The 16,187-nt window shown below is 38.4% G+C and overlaps 1 long non-coding RNA gene across 1 annotated transcript in view; it reads right to left on the reverse strand.

Annotated features, from left to right (window-relative positions):
* Positions 1–16,187, reverse strand: part of LOC128929341 (uncharacterized) — an 86,579-nt gene that overhangs the window by 66,837 nt on the left and 3,555 nt on the right. Inside the window, exon 2 of the long non-coding RNA XR_013525137.1 lies at positions 11,797–11,914. This is a non-coding gene — a long non-coding RNA (uncharacterized LOC128929341). The remainder of the gene's footprint in view (positions 1–11,796; positions 11,915–16,187) is intronic.

Raw genomic sequence — 16,187 nt, forward strand, 5'->3', positions numbered from 1 at the left:
GCTATGAAAAAGAAGAGAAAAAGCATGATACTTGGAAAATAATTAAGACCTTACAATGCTTTAAAATTTACAAATACATTACAATAAAATACATTACAATAACCATTGTTTCATTAAGGATTCACAACAATCCCCTGAAGTAGATATTATTATTCTCTTTTAAAGCTGAGGAAACAAAGGCTCAGACAGACTTAGTGATTTGGCCAAAGCTCCAGAGTTGAGGAGAAATAGAACTAAGACAACTAGAACCCAGTTTTCCTGCATTCCAGCCTAGACATATTTCCACTGTGTCTGGATCCAAATTAGGGAAAAGTTCAAATTAAAATTTCTCTTCCTGACTCCCTCCATCCTTAGCATATTAGCAAGAATGAATCATTATGGGTAACTAGACGAAGAACTCTAATTGCAGGTCTCTGAAAATGGAGATGTTTAATTACATAGTTACATATGTGATTTATTAACCAGTTTTGATCGTTGACAATTCTTTTTAAAGAATTCTTTTCCTCTAAAAATTAAAGTAATATATTTTTTAATCTCCCCTGGAATGCTTTGTTTTCATTCAAATAAAGAGGTGACTGTTTCTTATAAGTGTCACGATTTCTAGGCAATTGGTGATTTATCACGATTAGGTCTGAAACTGCAGAAGCTTTATCTAGCAACAATAATCATTTTCTGGACAAAGCCAAATCACAGACACTTGTCTGAAGTGAGAGGAGCCACTCTTTGAGAAAGCCTAAACCTTTCATTCCTAATTCTCTTTGAGCAGGAATCTACTCCAAATACTACCCATCTTGAATGATGCTAACACAAATTTGGTTTTGCCCTAGACAAGGAAAAGGTAAAGGGCCATGATGTCAAAGAGCAGAAAATGTTCAAGTTCCCAGTGTTACTGAGGCAAGGCAAAGATGAGGAATGAGCCTCTTGATGTTCATAAAAGCGATTTGATCATGATTGGGTCTCAAGGACATGACCAACTGCTGAAGCCGGCTGGAGCAATACTGTCAGTTTGCTTCTTAGTGTTCCCCAAGAGGGTCAGTTCCTGCTACTCCTTTCTCCCAGGTCCCAAGAGGGCTTATCTTGACCATCATTAAGACCTTCTTCTGTTTCCTACTTTACTAGGTAATCATATGCATTAAGGCTCAGAAACATTATCTTACTCGTTAGAATAACATAGCTTGGCTGAGACCAGTGGCTGAATCCCAGCACTTTGGGAGGCCGAGGCCAGAAGACAGCTTGAGCCCAGGTGTTCAAGATCAGCCTAGGCAAGATAGAAAGGCCCCAACTCTGCAAAACAATTAAAAAGTCAGCTGGGGCTGGGTGCAGTGGCTCATGCATGTAATACCAGCACTTTGGGAGGCCAAGGCGGGTGGATCACCTGAGGTCAGGATTTCGAGACAAGCCTGACCAACATGGTGAAACCCCCATCTCCAGTAAACATACAAAAAATTAGCCAGGTATGGTGGTGCATGCCTGTAATCCCAGCTACTAGGGAGGCTGAGGCAAGAGAATAGCTTGAACCCGGGAGACAGAGGTTGCAGTGAGTCGAGATTGCACCACTGCATGGCAACATGGGCGATAGAGAGAGACTCTGTCCCTGCCCCCCCAAAAAATAGTTAGCTGGGCATGGTGGTGCGCCCCTCCAACTACTCAGGAGGCTAAAGTGGGAGGATCCCCTGAGCCCAGGAGTTTGAAGCTGTAGCAAGCTGTAATCACGCTGCTGCCCTCCAGTCTGGGTGTTAGAGTGAGATCACATTTCTTTTTTTAAAAAAAAAAGGAGAATAAGAACATAGCTTGTAAGTGGTAGAACCAAGATTCAAACCCAGACAAAATCACATTCATTTATTTAGTCAATAAATACTGGTTAAAAGCCAGGCACCAAGCTAGGTTATGAGTATACTAAAATGAGCCTCAAGAGTATAGTGAGGATATAGAAAAGTGGCTATGGTTTCAGGCTCAAGAGGGGTTGGGGGGTAGCCTGCAAGGCTTCATAGGACATAAAATATGCAAGGAACATGAATACCAATTGCACTTCCTTATATTGAAACCACTCCTGGATCCACATGAATATCAATTGCACTTCCTTATATTGAAGCCACTCCTGAATCCAGACACTCTCTGCTGGTGTAGAAAGCATTTTGTCCTGCCTTTCTCCCTCCTACTATGGTCTCTGACTTGCCACAGCCCAGGCAGGGTTTCCTCTACCTGGGGTGAAAACTATACACTAGGCAGGAAGCAGGCCCTTGGATGGTTGGGTTGCTCTTCTACACTCTAGTTCACATTAGAGCAGTCACTTACTAATGGTACCCTATAAAGTAGCAATTTACCAAATAGTACTAATTTAGTACCTGGTCCTTGAAGAGTTAACACACCTCTCTCCAGAGGTGCCTAACTGACTTCTTGCCAAGACAGTCTAAAGGAGATCTGGTTCTGCACAGTATAATTCTTCCAAGCTGCTCAAGTCTTCTCTGTTCTCATTTGGGGCCTCAAAAAGAGAGGTACAAGGGCCCCGGGATCAGGAGGACTGGGTTCTGGCACAGGCTCTGCCACTTGAGTCACTCTATAACAAATGTTTTCCTATCTCTGTGCCACTGTTTGCCCAAATTTGAAATGAGGACAGTGAGATTGGTTTCTTACGGTCCTTCTGACAGTCTAGGACAATGCTTCTTAATTCTTTGGGGGGTCATAAATCCTTTTGAGAGTCTATGCTAAATGACCATCTCCCCACAAAACTGTGCCTATAATTTCAAAAATTCATGGAACTTTTAAGGTTCAAACTAAGATTCTCTGTCCAATAGGGGCTCTGAAGTCTGAAATATTTCTCTCCCTCTCTTTCCTGTGGGCAAGTCTCTTACCTTTGAGTCTCACTTAGAAAAATAACACCTGCCTTGCAATATTGTTATGAGAATGAAAAATAATTATATACAAGTGTCTGGCCCACAGAAGGTGCTCAATAAATAGCAGCCAAAGGAAAAAAAAAAAAAAAGGTAATGGCACCTGTCATCAGCGCTCAGGGAATGTTAGTTTCCTTTCTTCTCACAGTAACCAGCAGTTATCTGTGCACTTTAGGTGTTCCATAAATGTTCCTGCTTGACTATCAAAGTTATCTTAAAATTCCCTTCTCTTTCAGGCTGTTCTGCTGATGGAGGATCTCTCCTTACACTCAACTGGACTATTACAAGTCTCCAAACAGATACAGAATTGTCTCCTTCTGTATCTCACAGCAGCACTGTCACATTAATAATCCAGAAATCAACACTAAAATTGTGATATTCTCCACAGCTCACAACTTTTAATGATCCTATCACATTTTCAAACATTTCATTAGGGATTTCTTCAAAAGAAAAAAAATGGCAGCTCACTATATTTAGTTTTCCTATATGCCAAGCACTGATTAAATGAACACATTATTTCATTTAATCCTCTCAATAGCCCTACAGACAACTTAGTGTACAGTATGAAAGTCTAGGAGTACAGTCTCTAAAGTTTGCTTCAGATTGTCTCTGATTCTACTTTGACTAGAAACTAGTTTCTCAAGTAACTAGAGAATCAAGAACAAACTAACCTCAAAATTAGTAGAAGGAAAGAAATAATAAAGATCAGAGAAAAAATGAATGAAATTAAGACTAAAATATACAAAAGATCAATGAAACAAAAAGTTGATTTTTTGAAAAGATAAGCAAAAACTGACAAACCTTTAGCTAGATTAAGGAAAAAAAAAGACTCAAATAAATAATCAGAAAGGAAACACAACTAAAACCACAGAAACACTAAGAATCATTACAAACTATTATAAATAACTATATGTCAACAAATGGGAAAACCTAGAAAAAAATGGATAAATTCCTAGACACATACAGCCTACTAAGACTGAACCATGAAGAAAGAGAAAACCTCAACACACCAATGACAAGTAATGAGATGGAGGCCATAATAAAAAGTCTCCCATCAAAGAAAGCCCTGAATCTGATGACTCCACTGCTGAATTCTACCAAACATTTAAATAATACCAACCAGTTCTACTCAAACGCTTCCAAAAAAAATTAAAGAAGAAGATTTCCAAATTCATTCTATAAGACCAACATTTATCCCTAAAAATCTTCAACAAAATACTAGCAAACCAAATTCAACAACACATTCACCATGATCAAGTGGGATTCCCACTTGGGATGCAAGGATGGTTCAACATACACAAAGTAATAAATGTGATACATCACATTAACAGCACCAAGAACAAAACCATATGATTATTTTCACAGATGCTTAAAAAGTATTCAATAAGATCAACATCTCTTTATCATAAAAATACTCATTAAACTCATTAAAAAATACTCATTAAAAATACTATATATATAGAGAGAGAGAAGGAACATACCTCAAAATAATAAAGGCTGTATATGACAAACCCAACTAACATACTATCTGAAGAAGAATTGAAGGCCTTTCCTCTAAGATGTGGAATAAGACAAGGATGCCCATTTTCACCACTTTTATTCAACATAATACTAGAAGTCCTGGCTAGAGTAAATAGGAAAAAGAAAAAAAGAAAGGGCATTCAAATTGGAAAAGAAGAAGTCAAACTAACCTTATTTGCAGGAAACACTAATCTTATACTTAGAAAAACTAAAGATTCCACCAAAAGAACTGTTAAGACTGATATACAAATTCAATAAAGTTACAGAGTACAAAATCAACATACAAAAATCAATAGCATGTATACATGCCAACAATGAACAAGCTGAAAAAGAAAGCAAGAAAGCAATCCCATTTATAAGAGCCACAAAGAACATAAAATACCTAGAAATCGATTTAACCAAATAAGTGAAAGATCTATACAAGCAAAACTATAAAATACTGATGAAAGAAATTAAAGAGGACACAAAAAATGAAAAGATATTTCATGCTTATGGGTTGGAAGAATTAATAGTGTTAAAATGACAATACTACCCAAAGTAATCCACAGATTCAATGCAATCCCTATCAAAATAGAAATGACATTCTTCACAGACATAGAAAACAAAAATCCTAAAACTTATATGGAACCACAAAAGATCCCAAATAGCCAAAGCAATCCCTAGCAAAAAGAACAACGCTGGAGGCATGATACTATGTGACTTCAAAATTTGCTCCAAAGCTAAAGTAGCCAAGTCAGATGGTACTGGCATAAAAACAGACACACAGACCAAGGAAACAGAATAAAGAACCAAAATATAAATGCATGCATTTGCAACCAACTCATCTTTGATAAAGGGGCCAAGAACATACACTGAAGAAAGGACAGTCTCTTCAATAAATGGTGATGGAAAAATGGAATAACCATATGAAGCAAAATGAAACATACATAAAAATCAGATCAAAATAGATCAAAGTATTAAGTCTAAGACCTGAAACTATTAAACTACCAAAAGGGAAAATTTGGGAAATGCTCCAGAACATTGGTCTGGGCAAATATTTTTTTGTGTAAGACCTCAAAAGCAAAGCCAGCCAAAGCAAAAATAGACAATAGAATTACATCAAGCTAAAAAGCTTCTGCACAGCAAAAAAAAAAAAAAAACAATTAACAAAGTGAAGAGGAAACCCACAGAATTGGGGGAAATATTTGGAAACTGTCCATATGGAGAGTGATTTAAAACCAGAATATATAAGCAGCTCAAACAACTCAATAGGAAAACACACACACACACACACACACACACATACAAATAATCCAATTAAAAATGGGTAAAATCTGAATAGACATTTCTCAACAGAAGACATACAAATGGCAAACAGGTATATGAAGAAATGCTCAACATCCCTAATCATCAGAGAAATGCACAATGAGATTTAACCACAATGAGATATAATCTGTCTCAAAAAAAAACAGGCAATACTGGATGCTGGTGAGGATTTGGAGAAAGGGGAACCCTCATACATAGGGGTGGGAATGTAAATTGTATAGTCGCTATGAAAAATAGTATGGAGGTTCCTCAAAAAACTAAAAATAGAACTACTATATGATCCAGCAATTCCACCACTGGTTATATAACCAAAAGAAAGGAAATCAACACATTGAAGGAATATCTGCACTCCCATGTTTTATTGCAGCACTATTCACAATAGCCAAACATGGGATCAACCTAAGTATTCATCAACAGATGAATGGATAAAGAAAATGTGGTATATGTCTGTTCTCACTTATAAGTGGTAGGTGAATGATGAGAACACATGGACACATGAGGGGGAACAACACACACTGAGGCCTGTTGGAGGATCGGGGCTGGGAGGAGGGAGAGCATCAGAAAGAACAGCTAACGGATGCTGCACTTTATACCTGGGTGATGAGATGATCTGTGCAGCAAACCACCATGACACGAATTTACCTGTGTAACAAACCTGCACATCCTGCACATATACCCCTGAACTTAAAATAAAAGTTGGAAATTTAAAAATTAAAATGTGATATATATACATAATGGAATATTGTGCAGACATAAGAAAGAATTAAATCCTGTCATTTGCAGCAACATATATGGAACTAATGGTCATTATGTTAAATGAAATAAGCTAAACACAGGAAGACAAATATCACATGTTCTCATTCATGTGTGGAATCTAAGAAAGTGAATCTCATGAAAATAGTGAGTAGACTGGTGGTTACCAGAGGTTAAGAAAGGCAAAGGGAGGAAAGGATAAAGAGAAGTTGATTAATGAGTATAAACATATTGTTTGACAATTAACAAAGTGAAGAGACAACCCACAGAATGGGAGAAAATATTTGCAAACTACCCATTTGACAAGAGATCAACAACCAGAATATACAAGGAGCTCAAGCAAGTCTATAGAAAAAAAAAAATAGAATAGGCTGGGCATGGTGGCTCATGCCTGTAACCCCAGCACTTTGGGAGGCTGAGGCAGGTGGATCACTTGAGGTCAGGAGTTCAAGACCAGCCTAACCAACACGGAGAAACCCCGTCTCGACTAAACACACACACACACACACACACAAACACACACACACACACACATACAAATTAACCAGGTGTGGTGGCGCATGCCTGTAATCCCAACTACTTGGGAGGCTGAGGCAGGAGAATCGCTTTAATCCAGGAGGTGGAGGTTGTGGTGAGCCGAGATTGCACCATTGCACTCCAGTCTGGGCAAAAAGAGTGAAACTCAATCTCAAAAAAAAAAAAAAAAAAAGAAAGAAAAAGAAAAAAATCCAATAATCTGATTTAAAAAAATAGGCAAAGGATTTCAAAAGACATTTCTCAAAAGAAGATTTACAAATGACAAACAGGCAAGTGAAAAGGTGCTCAACATCATTGATCACCAGAGAAAGGCAAATCAAAACTACATTAAGATATCTCACCCCTGTTCAAATGGCTTATAATCAAAAGATAAGCAATATCAAATACTGGCAAGGATGTGGAGAAAAGGGAACCCTCATACACTGTTGGTGGGACTGTAAATTAGTACAGCCATTATGGAGAACAGTTTGGAGGTTCCTCAAAAAACTAAAAATAGAGCTACCATACAATACAGCAAGCCCACTGCTGGGTATACACCCAAAAGAAAGGAAATCAGTGTATCAAAAGGATGTCTGCACTCCCATATTTATTGAAGCACTGTTCACAATAGCCAAAATTTGAAACCAACCTAAGCGTCTATCAATAGATGAATGAATTTTTTTAAATGTACCTATACATAATGGAGTATTATTCAGCTGCTAAAAAAAGAATGAGATCCTGTCATTTGCAAACAACATGGATGGAATTGAAGGTCATTACGTTAAGAGAAATAAGCCAGGCACAGAAAGACAAATTTAGTATGTTCTAACTTATTCGTGAGATCTAAAACTCAAAACAATTGAATTCCTGGAGACAGAGAGTGGAGAATGGTACTAGAGGTTAGGAAAGGTAATTGGGATCAGTGAGGGAGGTAAGGATGGCTAATGGGTACCAAAAAAAAAGAATGAATGAATAAGACTTAGTATTTGATAGCACAACATGGTGACTATAGTCAATAATTAATTGTATGTTTTAAAATAACTGAAAAGAATATAATTTGATTATTTGTTAACACAAAATTTAAATGTCTGAGGGATGGATACTCCATTCCCCATGATGGGATTTTTACAATTTGCATGCCTGTAACAAGACATGTCATTTATCTCAGAAATATATATACCTACTATGTACCCATAAAAATTAAAAATAAAAAAGCACAAACAAATCTATGGTTTGATAGAAGAAATAGAACCTAGTGTTAGAAAGATCAGCAGGGTGACTATAATTTACAATAATCTACTGTACATTTCAAAATAGCTAGAAGAGGATAACTGGAATGTTTCTAGCATAAAGAAAAGACAAATATGTAGGGTGATGGATATCCCAAGTATACCGATTTGATTTTTTTTTTTTTTTTTTTTGAGATGGAACCCTTTCTGTTGCCCAGGCTGAAGTGCAGTGGCGCAATCTCAGCTCACTGAAACCTCCACCTTCCAGGTTCAAGTGTAGCTGGGATTACAGACATGTGCTACCACGCTTGGCTAATTTTTGTATTTTTAGTAGAGATGGGGTTTCCCCATGTTGGCTAGGCTGGTCTCAACCTCCTCACCTCAGGTATCCACCCATCTCAGCCTCCTAAAGTGCTGGGCTTACAGGCACAAGCCACCATGCCTGGCCTAATCTTTACAAATTATATGAATGTATTCAATTATCACATGTACCTCAAAACTATGTACATCTATTATGCATTGATAAAAAATTGTTTCAAAAATAGACCATGAAGATCAAAGAAGATTATACGCATAATCTCCTATAATCTATATTTTTAATAGATTTTATAGAGATATGGATTATGTATATATTCTAAATTTTATACATGTTTTATACAGTCATACCTCAGTATGAGTGGGGGATGGTTTCCAGGAATCTCCCCCATCAAAGAAAGTTCAAGTCCTTATTGTAAAATGGCATAGTATTTGCATATACCTTACATACATCCTCCTGTATACTTTAAATCCTCTCTAGATTACCTATAATAACCTAATACAAAGTTGTACTATATTCATATGTATATTATTTTTTATTTTTGTATTGCTATTGTTTGTTTTGAGACATGGTCTCACTCTGTCACCCAAGCTGGAGTGCTGTAGCAGCCTCAACCTATTGGGCTCAAGTGATCCTCTCACCTCAGCCTCCCATGTAGTTGGAATCATAAGCATGTGCCACCATACCCAGCTAGTTTATTTTTTGTAGAGAGAGAGTCTCATTTTGTTTCCCATGCTGGTCTCAAACTCTGGGCTCAAGTGATTCTCTCATCTCCACCTCCCAAAGTGCTGGGATTATAAGTGTGCAGTGTGTAGGGCCACTGCATCTGGCCCTACTGTCTTTTAAAATATTTTCAATCCATGATTGGTTGAAACAGGTATATGAAAAAGTGCTTAACATCAGTAATCATCAGGGAAATGCAAAGCAAAACCACAATGAGGTATCACCTCCCATCTCTTAAGACAATACTTTTTAAGGGCATATTTTCATGACATGACTTATGAAATCCTAGGCACCCAAATAAGCTGTCCTAATAAACTAACTTTGTGATTCCAGTCAATCAGTCCAACAAATGTTAAAGTGCATACTATGTACCAATCTAGGAACAGCAATCCCAACAGTAAAAACAAATTCAAGAGAAAGGTGAGAACTCTCAACCTCTTTTTATATTATTAAACTTAAGAACACTGATAATTAAAGTACTTTATTACATGTTTATAAAAGGCAGTTTAGCCAGTGCTTCTACCCTCTCAGAGAAGTTCCGAGAAAGGGGACAGTGCCTCTGACTCTCACAGTTCAAGAGAAACGTAAGAAGATAATCTGATTGGTGAGCACTACCATTCACTGGATCATTACGTGGGTTCTTTAAAAGGCAGAGGTTCTATCCCTCTCTATTATTTTTCCCCTTCTCTACCTGTGACTATACAGGTAAATTCAGTTCCACAAGAGAAGAGACAACTTTGAGAGTCATTTGATGCCATTTCAATTTGCAACCCTATGTGGCACCTCATTTGCAGTTGATTTAAGCCAGAAGGAAAAGGCAGTGAGTAATTAGCATCGCTTAACTTCCAATAATGACTTAAGTGACCCCTGACCTTGGGTCACCCAACATCTACCTACATTCCAAATTATCTCTACCTAATTTTGCATGCCTGATTGCTGTTCCTAATGTACTGCCAGAGTATTCGTAAAAGAATTGCTGGCCAGGCACTGTCGGTCATGCCTGTAATCCAGCACTTTGGGAGGCCAAGGCAGCTAGACTGCTTGAGGCCAGGAGTTCAAGACCACCCTGGTGAACATGGCGAAACCCTATCTCTACTTAAAAAAAAAAAAAAAAAATCAGCTGTGCATGGTGGTGCACATCTGTGATCCCAGTACTCGGGAGGTTGAGACACGAGAACCGCTTGAACCTGGGAGGCAGAGGTCACCATGAGTCAAGATCACGCCGCTGCAGCTGCGCTCCAGCCTGGGCGACAGAGAAAGACCTTGTGTTAAAAACAATTTTTTTAAATTGCTGGCCAGGCATGGTGACTCACACCTGTAATCCCAGTAGTTTGGGAGTCCAAGGTGGGAGAATCGCTTGAGTGTAGGAGTTCAAGACCAGCCTGGGCAACATAGTGAGACCCTCTCTCTACAAAAAATTTAAAAATAGCTGGGCATGGTGGTACGTGCCTGTAGTCCCAGCTACCCAGAAGGCTGAGGTGGGAGGGTCCCTTTAGCCTGAAAGGTTGAGGCTGCACTGAGCCATGATCTGCACCACTGCACTCTAACTTGGGTAACAAGGCAAGATTATGTCTCAAAAAAAAAATTACTAAACTTCAAATATGTCATTGATGGTCCTGACTCCAACCTGGGAGTTAATGAGTCTCAGGCAATGAAAGAAATGGACCCTAAATTCCGAGAAAAAGCTTGAGGGTAGAACACATTTGGCAATGAAGCAAAACTCAGGAGTTAAGCATCATATTCAGAGTGGTATTAGAGGACTCAGAAAAATAAAGGTCAAATTATAATCCCTTCACTGACACATTGATTCTCCATATTTCAGGCTCTACATCTTTAAAACAGATTGCACTTTGCTTTTCTCATTGAATTTCTCTCTCTCTCTATATATATATATACACACACACACAAACACACACACACACACACACACACACACACACACCCCTACATGAAGGAAGAGGGTATGATTCCAGTGAGTCAACAAATGTTAAAGTGCCTACTGTGTATTAATATCAAACCTAGAATACACATACATATACACACAGAGAGAAACACACACATAAATACAACAAATAATTTTTCAATAAATACCCATTAATACCTACTAGCACATAAACACTCTGTTATGGTGAGTAAGTCAGATGTGGTTCCTGCCCTTACAGACCTTATAAAATATTAGGGAAGACAGACAAGTAAACTAACAGCATGACGAGTGAAGTGATAGAAAAAGTATAGCATTCTATGAGAACACAAAAGCAGGCACCCATTCTAGACTTGGAGGATCAGACAAGATTTCCCAACAGAAGTGACATTTAATTGAGACCTGAAAGAGGATTGAAAACAGATGAACAAGATGTGGATGAGGGTGTAAGAGGAGTGAGTTAGGCCAGGCGCAGTGGCTCATGCCTATAATCCCAGCACTTTGGGAGGCTGAGGCAGGTAGATCAGTTGAGGCAAGGAGTTCGAGACTAGCCTGGCCAATATGGTGAAACCCTGTGTCTACTAAAAAGAAAATACAAAAATTAGGTTCCATGGCGCATACCTGTGATCCCAGCTATTCAGGAGGTTGAGGCATGAGAATTTCTTAAGCCTGGGAGGCAGATGTTGCAGTGAGCCAGGATCATGCCACTGCACTCCAGCCTGGTCAACAAAGCAAGACTCTGTTTAAGAGAGAGAGAGAGAGAGAGAGAGAAGTGAATTAATCATACAACATGGTCCAGACGCAGGGAACAGTGTGTGCATAATCTGAAAAAAAAATTCTTTTTGAGACAGGATTTCACTCCCATTGCCCAGGCTGGAGTGCAATGGCACAATCTCAGCTCAAGCAATTCTCTTGCCTCAGCCTCCTAAATAGCTAGGACTACAAACGTACACCACCATGCCTGGTTAATCTTTGTATTCTTTGTAGAGATAGGGTATTGCCATGTGGCCCAGGTTGGTCTCAAACTTCTGAGCTCCAGCAATCTGCCTGCCTCAGCCTCCCAAAGTGCTGGGATTGTAGGCATGAATCATCATGCCCGGCCTTGAAAATATTTTTAAAGTCCTGTAGGACTAAGCCATAAAGTTTAAAGGTGTAGAAACAGTGAAATAAGCAAGGCTAGTTCATGAATAGCCTTGTAAGCCAGGCTAAGCAAAGTGAATTTGTCCTAGAGTCAATGGGAAACCACTAAAGAGTTAAGTAGAAGAGTAACTTAATTACATCTGCATTCAAAGAAATATCACCGGCCAGTTGTGGTGGATCACACCTGTAATCTCAGCACTTCAGGAGGTTGAGGCAGGTGGATCACGAGGTCAGGAGATTGAGATGAGCCTGGCCAACATGGTGAAACCCTGTCTCTACTAAAAATACAAAAATTGGCTAGGCATGGTGGTGCGTGCCTGTAATACCAGCAACTGGGGAGGCTGAGGCAGGAGAATCGCTTGAACTAGGGAGTTGGAGGTTGCAGTGAGCCATGACTCCAGCCTGGAGACAGAGCAAGACTCTGTCTCAAAAAGCAAAAAAGCAAAAGAAACACCACCATGATTGCAATGTAGAGAACAGGTTAAAAGGGAAAGAAAGCAGGAAATAAATCAGGAACCTTTTACGGTAATCTAGACACTGAAATTATAGTCGCCTGGACTAGGGTGAAAATAATGGGAACAAGAAGTGAATTTCTTCTCCTAAGAGCTTTAGAAGGTATACTGGCAAACCTACAACTGTTCCAATTATGGTGAATCCTGTGCTGTTTTTTCTCATCCTGACAAGAAATTTCCCTTAGTCATCCAACATTTCCCCCTTCTGAGAAACAGCTGGTTGATCCAGGAGGAGACTGGCTCTTAAATCGTAATCGCAATATTATAACCACAAAGTGATGTGCTACCTGTGGTTAGCTCAGGGTTCCGTGGTCCTGGAGAAGCTGAACCAGCAACTTTAATTAGTAACTAGAAAAATGGAGCATTTCATATGAAAAATCAGTAGTTATTGCCCCATTTGAAAGTAGTGTCTCTGCTCTATAGAGAGGAAAAGCAGCTCATTTCATTCTGCAGTAAATCCCACCTATGTTCATTGTTTTTCATGAAGTACCATAACTCATCTTGAAACACTAAGAAACAAATTTCCCATCCACAAAGAAATTATCAGAACTAATGAATGAGTTTAGCAAGGTTGCAGGACACAAGATCAACACACAAAACATGTAGTTGGACTCCTAGTTTGATCCCATCCCCGCTACTCTGAGTTAGCTGGGAAACCACCCTTCTATTCCTTCAGCAGAAGACTAGCGGTTCTTTTTTTCCTAAACATAGTGAACCATAAAGACTCTGAATCAAAAGACAAAAAGTGCAACTAAAAGAAAAAAGAGAAATTCTATATGTTGGTCAGTAAGATTCCTAGCCTGTCTTTCCATGCTTAGCTGCCAGAATATTACATGTGATATTTAATATTAGAAGAAAAGAGTTTTAAAGAAACTTCAAACAAGTTACCATTAGTATCCTCAGGGACATAACACAGTGCATCTTTGAAACAAGTACAGGATATCTTTAAGAAGAACATCATTTAGAGCAATACTGTCTGATAAAGCTGTGATTATGAAAATGTTCTATATCTGTGCTGTACAAAATGTTAGCCACTAGCCACATTTGGCCATAGACCACTTGAAATGTGGCTAATACAACTAAGGAACTAACTTTTCATTGTATTTAATTTTCTTACTTTTTTTGTTTTTTTGAAGAAACAAGACTAGAGAGCAGTAGTGTAATCCTGATTACACCCACACTAGAGAGCAGTAGTGTAATCACATCTCACTGTAACTATGAATACCTGGGCTCAAATGATCCTCCCATCTCAGCCTCTTGAGTAGCTGGGACTACAGGCATGCACCACCACACCTGGCTAATTGTTAAACTTTTTTTGTAGAGACAAGAGTCTTACTATGTTTCCCAGGCTGGTCTCAAACTCCTGACCTGAACCAGTCTTCCCATTTTGGTCTCCCAAAGTGCTAGGATTATAGGTGTGATCCAGTGAGCCTGGCTGCTTAATTATATTTAATTTTAAATTAAATGCCCATATTGACTAGTGAATACCATGCTGAACAGTACAGATTTAGTAAATTAGCTCTTGGATATCAAAAATGTACTAGCCAAAATGAAAATCTTAATAAGTATAGCAGAAGATAAACTTGGCCAGGTACTGTCCTAAATGCTTTATACATATTAACTCATTCAAAACACTGAGTGATAAAAATGGAAAGATAAGAAAATTAGAGCATCAGTTCATGTGGTCCAACATCAAAATAATAAGAGTTTTAGGAAGAAAAAAAAAAGACTGAAGGAAAACAAATGAAATAAATTTTCAAAGGAATAATTTAAGGTAAGTTCACAGTGAAGTATATGAATCTCCAACTGAAAAGACATACTGAATACTACCACAGAGGATGTAAAAAAAGACCTACTGCACATGTTTGTGATATTTCAGATGACTAAGGACACAGAAAACATCCTAAAAACTTGCAGAGAGAAATAACAATCACATATAACGAATCACAAATCAGAATTGCATTGGACTTAGCAACACTGGAAGCTAGGAGACAAGAAAGCAATGTCTTCCAAATTCTGAGAAGAAATTATTTCCAATTTGCAATTCTATATTCAGGTAAACAATTATGTAAGTGTAAAAGTGGAACAGAGGCACTTTCAGGCATGCAAGCTCTCAAAACAACAACAAAATTCCCTGCACCATTTCTCAAGGAGCTACTAAAGAACATGCTCTACCAGCTGGGCGCGGTGGCTCACACCTGTAATCCCAGCACTTTGGGAGGCCAAGGCAGGTAGTTCACGAGGTCAGGAGTTTGAGACCTGCCTGGTCAATATGGTGAAACCCCGTCACTACCTAAAATATAAAAATTAGCCAGGTGTGGTGGCACACACCTGTAGTCCCAGTTACTCAGGAAGCTGAGACAGAAGAATTGCTTGAACCTGGGAGGTAGAGGTTGCATTGAGCTGAGATCACGCCATTGCACTCCAGCGTGGGTGACAAAGTAGTGAGACTTCGTTTGAGAAAAAAAAAATGTGCTCTACGAAAACAAGAAAATAAACTGCCAAATAGGAAGATAAAGAATCCAGGAAACAGAGCTTCCAACTCAGAAAAGGATAATGATGCCCAGAATAATGGTGAAGAGAAATTCTATAAAAATAGCTGTGCTGCAGGCCTAGAGAGCCAGCAGTCTTGCTTAGCACAGGACAGATGTTCCAAGACAGATGTTTCCAAAAAGATGGAAGTAGGAGAATATTTGATGCATATGAGCTTACTAAGAGAAGATTTACACTCCTGGCAGAGTTTGAAATGAATTAGTGATTAGTACACAGAGAACTAATTAAATAAGAAATAAGAAAACTATTAGCTCCAGGGAAAAGTTGTACAAGAAAATAAATGGATTCATAATGTATGTAGTACACAGCCCAATGTGAATAGGACTTATATTGCCGTAATAAGGTAAATACTAGATGTTGATCTAACCTCCCCAAGAATGCTAAAACTAAATGAAGAGGATTAAAGGAGAGGAACCAAGGGTGTGTAAGGAGATGAATGAAAGGAATTAAAAAGTAGAGGAAAACAGTCAAAAAAAATTTAGGGTTGTTGACTCTTGAGATTGAGGGTGGGAGACTGCTATTTTCCATAATAACCTTTGAAAATTAGGCTTTTTTCACTGAAAATAAATCTGTTTGATTTTTAAAGGAGGTCCTAAACTATTTACAAGATAATTAATCCAGAAAAGAAAAAGAATAACCTGTATTTTTGCACTAAATTCAGGCAATTTATGTTGTAGACATTTTCAACACCAACTGAGAAATTAGCATATAGGAGAGCCTCAGATGAATCATATCAAATTACCTAGTCGAATTTTCAGAAACTGAGTGGGAACATAAATTCATTTAACCTTTAGCAGTAATTACTGA

The sequence above is a fragment of the Callithrix jacchus genome, chromosome 12 (genome assembly GCF_049354715.1).
Source record: "Callithrix jacchus isolate 240 chromosome 12, calJac240_pri, whole genome shotgun sequence".
NCBI classification, from domain to species: domain Eukaryota; kingdom Metazoa; phylum Chordata; class Mammalia; order Primates; family Cebidae; genus Callithrix; species Callithrix jacchus.